The sequence below is a fragment of the Gavialis gangeticus genome, unplaced genomic scaffold (assembly GCF_001723915.1).
Source record: "Gavialis gangeticus isolate Ggan-Ray unplaced genomic scaffold, GavGan_comp1, whole genome shotgun sequence".
In the NCBI taxonomy this organism is placed as follows: Eukaryota; Metazoa; Chordata; order Crocodylia; family Gavialidae; genus Gavialis; species Gavialis gangeticus.
This window is the reverse complement of record NW_017729027.1, coordinates 35,082,015-35,087,309: the sequence shown is the minus strand read 5'-3', so window position 1 is coordinate 35,087,309 and position 5,295 is coordinate 35,082,015.

Sequence of the window (5,295 nt, the reverse complement as noted above, 5' to 3'; positions counted from 1 at the left end):
ACACACCTGGAACAGCAGCCACCGCCCAGGCCGGGCTCTTCCTAGGCCCACAGCCCTCGTACTTCGCTGCGAGGCTGCTGTGACAGCTGCAAGCAACCTGGGCCCAGTCGCCGGCTCTTGTTATCTCCGAAGTCCAAGCGTGGCATGAGGGCAGCAGTTGGGTCCTTGTGTTTTCTAATCCCAGCCCTGGTGGCTTTGCAGATGAGTGAGAACACTGCCTCGAGGGCAGGGCCCCCAGCGCCTTCCCCCAACTTGAGATGTTAGGCAGGCTTGACAAGATAGACTCAGCTTGCTGACTGCTATCATCTCCTTCCTACTTCTGGCTGCCAAATGAAACAGGTTGATAGCAGCTGGCCATTGTTGTGAGGGCGGGGGGGATTCGTATGAAATTGCTTTAATGATTTAACAAAAGTAATAAAGTGTATTTCTGTTTTGCATTGGCTGGAGGTAACATCCATAGTCTCTCTCTCTCTCTCTCTCTCAAAGGAAATGTTTTCTAAATGTGCCCTGTGGGGAGCCAGTTATATTTTTTCCTCTCCTGCAGCAAGCAGTCTGGTAAGCCAGTTTGCCAAAGCCGCTGCCTCAAGGAGAAAGCTGCATCCACTATGAGATTGTTTCCAGATAATTATTTTTCCCTAGTATCACCGGGTTCTTGTTCAACTTACTGATGTCTCCAGAGGTCATCTTCTGCAAAACGTTATCAGCTTTTCAGCCAAGCTTCAGTTTCGCCCTTTAAATACTGTAGAGCACTGTTGCCTTGTGAGAGTCATACTTGCAATTTCTTTTTTCAGATCTTTCTATGCATTTTTTTTAAAGAAAAATAAAGAGGAAAAAACCTGAAAAGGAGGGATATCTAGTAAAATTTTCCTGGAGAGAGATTAGCAGCAGATGATGGTCAAGAGTTTTTTAAAATAGAATTCAAAAAATCCCCAATTTGAGTGTACTTGCCTACAGATAGTGGTCATGGATATTTCTCCACCAATTAACATTTTTGGCAGCTAGCATTTTTTTTTCTATTTTATGTCCTTCAAGTTCTCTCGCAAAGAATTCTATATTCAAAATTCTTATTCCTCCACAGCTTAACTAAACTGAAGTTTCATACTATGTTTCCAATCCAAATGACTCTATATAAATACTGGCCCAACTATTATTAGTAGTAGTAGTATTTTGCCAATGAAGTCAGTGACAAGCTTTTCAGAGACTTTTTTGGGAGAGCAGTCCCCTGTGACAACCAGATGATTTCCTGTTGCACATATGGCATATATGAAGAAGTAAATATTTTACTTTGTACATTCCTCGATATTTAAATGTATTCTGAAAGCATTGTTTCTTTGTCTGTCAGTTCTGTTTCACTTTTAGTCCACTGTGAACAGCTTTACATGGATCGGACTGAGGTGTCTTCATCAAGACAGCACTTGTTTAGAAAGGAACTTCTTGATGTCAGATCAAAGATTTGATCATCAAAAGAATAGAAACATGACAATGCTGTATCAAAATGAAACCTGCAATAGCAGTGAATTGGGATTTCATGAAACAATTTATCATGATTATATTATTTGCAGGTGACACAAAATTGGGTGGAGTTGTATACACTGGGAAGTAAGATTAGGATTCAGCCTGACCTTGATAAATTGGAGGAATATTCCAAAATCAATCAAAATTCAGTCAGGACAAGTGCAAAGTGCTGCACTTGAAATGAAACAATCAGACGTACAAATACAGAGTGCAGATTAACTGATTAGGTTGTAGTACTGCAGAGAAGGACCTGGGGTTTGCAGTGGGCAATAAATTGAATCTGAGCCAACAGTGTACCCTTGTTGCAAAAAGCAGCCAGTCACTTACTAAACTATATTAAAAGAAGCGTCACTTGCAAATCAAGGGAAGTTATTCTTCTGCTTCATTTAGCACTGGTGAGGCCTCACATGGAGTACTAGGTCCACATCAAGCAAGATACAGACAAATTAGGAGTCAACCAGAAAACAACAAAAATGTTTAGAGGCCTGGGAAACCAGGAACAAAACAGAATCATCATCATTTTTTGGAGAAGACTGAGCGGGAGATTTGATAATAGTTTTCATATGTCAGAAGGGTAGTTATATAGAGGATAGAGCTAAAATATTCTCTGTGGCTGCAGGGGATAGGACAAGGAGAAGTTTCTCACACTATAACAGAGAAAATTTAGATTGAGTATTAGGAAGAGCTCTCTCACTATGAGGATGATTAAGCATTGAAACAGACTACCTGGAAAGATTGTGGAATCTCCATCCATAGAAGTCTTTAAAAAAGGTGAGAGAAACACTTGACTGGGATGGTTTAGTAAGTGTTTATCCTCTCTTGAGCAGGGGGTTGAACTAGATGATCTCATGAGGTCCCTTCCAACCTTACTTTTCTATTGTTCTATCTTCTTCCATTGCAGCTCTCATTTATTCTCCCTATATCCTTCTACCCTTGTTTTTCTTCCCTTTCTAAGTTAGGACATAATCCTGCAACTCCTACTCATAATACTAAATAAAGGTATCACAAAGGCCAAAAAGACTACTTGGCATGAAGGGGTTCAAGAATGGGTCTGAGAATCCAAGTCTCTTGGTAAAGGCAATTCAATATTTTAGCTATTTTAAAAATATTATGCATCCTTTTAAAACTAGAAATTTAGTCATATGGGCTGAATCACAGCTATTATGTCACAGTCTTGAGTAGGGGACATTATGGAGCTCTGCTACCCTAAACAAGCTTCAATTTCTCTGGGGCCATTCCCTATGGATGGGGACAGTTCCACCCATATGCCTAGTGTGAAGAGGGTATGAAAGTACTTTGTCACTCTGTTTTCTATGCCATTTATTCTGCTACTCAGAGGACAGCAGTAGGAGTTACTATTAGTAGTAGCCCTTGCCAAAGTCATAAATAACTGATAGAGGGTTGTTGCACATCCCTCCCCAGTTGCACACAAACCTCTCGTGATCTGGATCTTTATGTACCCTACCCTGCTTGCTTTGTATTTTGATTCTGCATATTTTTGTTTGATAATTGTATCCTGAAATAACTTTAGTTTACTAGAATACATGGAAGGACTTGCATGTGTTTAATAATGCATCAAAACAGAAAATGAGAATAACTATACATATAATTGACTCTTTGTTTTCCATTTGCAGCTCAATTGTATATTATGGCAATGATTCTCTGAATATATCATTTGAACTGGCATACACTCTATTCTGGTCAAAGACTTTTAAAATGCTTATAAAAAGGAATGCCTTTTTAAAATCTTTCCTAGCAAATAATGCTACCAAATCACCAAATAGAAAAAGTAAAGGATTTGGTATAATGTACAGCAGGTGTTTATATATTACTCCAAGGAGTAACATACCTATATTCTATAGTTTCTCAAAGCAGAACACAGTTAGGCAGCTCTTTAGAAATGGAAGCATCCAACCATTGATTCTTCATCTGTGTGACACTGAATCTTAGCCATGAAAGGCACAGTAGAAATTAGATGATAGTTTACAGGAATCTTTGCATTTAAAAAAATTGTTTGAAGACTGATTTGATGACAACAAGGAGGACAGAATCAGAAGCAAGGAAGCTATTCATACTCCTGATAGTAATAAATGCCAAACTGGCAAGCTGCCAAGGTGCCTACCGGGCAGAGATCAAAGACACATATGGTGAGTCTCAAACAACAAATAAGCCATAGAATTTTGGCAAGCATTTCAGAAATAATATGCTCCAGCCTTGACAAAGAGGAAGAGGAGTAAAGAGAAAACAACTGGACTACCAATAGCGGATGGTACCTCAGGGAAAGCAAAGCTTTCATCATTTCAGTTTTATTAGAGAAAAATGTAGATAACTTCTCACATATGGTAGGCCTGGTTGATCTACATTGATGTGAAGTGTAACATAATGTTAAAATAGATTCTTAAAAGCTGTGGCAGTAAATCAAAGTTACATTAGCAATGGCATCATTCAGAGACAGCATTCTTTGGAGAGTTAGTAATACATTTACTTTGCCAGAGAAAGACTACACCCCAGGTGATAGACACCTGGCATTTGAAACAAACAGAATCAGAAGAAAGTCCAAATTATATCCCTCCAGATGTTGGATTCTATTCTTTCATTAATTCAGGCAAAGAGCAACTTTTTGCCAACTGGATCACAGTGTAGAACATAAAAAGTACATAGCATCCATTAACCATAATAATTCAATTAACAGTTCTAGAGCATTGTATTTTGACAAGATAATTCAAATATTGTCATATTATTCTAATACTAGCTTTTGGTACATTTCTTTTAAATCACTTCTCTTTTACTTTAGACCTAATTTCACATTCACAACAGGTCAGCACATCTATACTCATAAAGGCATATAGGAAAAGCCAATTCATTTATATTTATACATATACAGACAGATTTGAGTGGTCTTAGGGTTGCCAGAGTTGAATAGCTAAATATTGATACAATGGTCGCTAACAAAACAGACTGGGCGCGTCCATGCATGCAAGCACGTGCACTTGCAGCAGTTTTTTGCTTCAGCACATGTGCTCAGACATGCACTTTGTTGTGGAGCAAATTGTGCCACTTAGGGCAAAATAACCCTGCCTGGCTCCTCCCAGATCTTCATCCAGGTGGAGCAAGAGCCCTGGGCCAGAACCTGTGCTGTCCCCAGCAGTATAAAATCCTTCCCTGTCCTGGCCCCAGCAGTATAAAAAGCTGCCCTGGCAAGTAGCTCAGGGCTACTAGCTCTCAGGAGCTTCTGGGGCCCAGCCAATTTGTACCTGAGGACACTTCCCCTTGTGTCAGCTGGACTGCTGAAGCAGCCCTGAGAGTTCCCTACACACCCTACCCACCGCAGCAGTCTGGCAGTGGGGGCTCCTGCCTGGCTGTGACCTGCTGTGCACTTGCCAGACTCGGATGGAGACTGCAGAGCCAGTAGAGGCATCTGTCCCTCTGGGCCAGCTGCCAGTGGACTGTGGTTGCAGGGTTGGCCTTTGTGTGGCACTACTGCCATTTGTGCCCCTTCCCGGCCATCTGGGCAGCTATCAACCGGAAGATGTTCTGGGTGTGCTTGCCTGCTTTGAACTGTCAAAGCATGAACTTCTGGCCCCATTTGTCCACGCGGCCAGCCACAGCCAGATGGGTCCTGCCACTGGCCTTCTTAGCAGGAATTCTGGTGTTCCCTATTGGAAAACTGAAACATCCCTGATAAAAAAAATCCCCAAGTCACTCTGTAAAATACCCCCCAATCCATGTTCCTCCACAAGTAAAACAAAAGACCACTATAAAGACAGAGAGCAAGAAAGA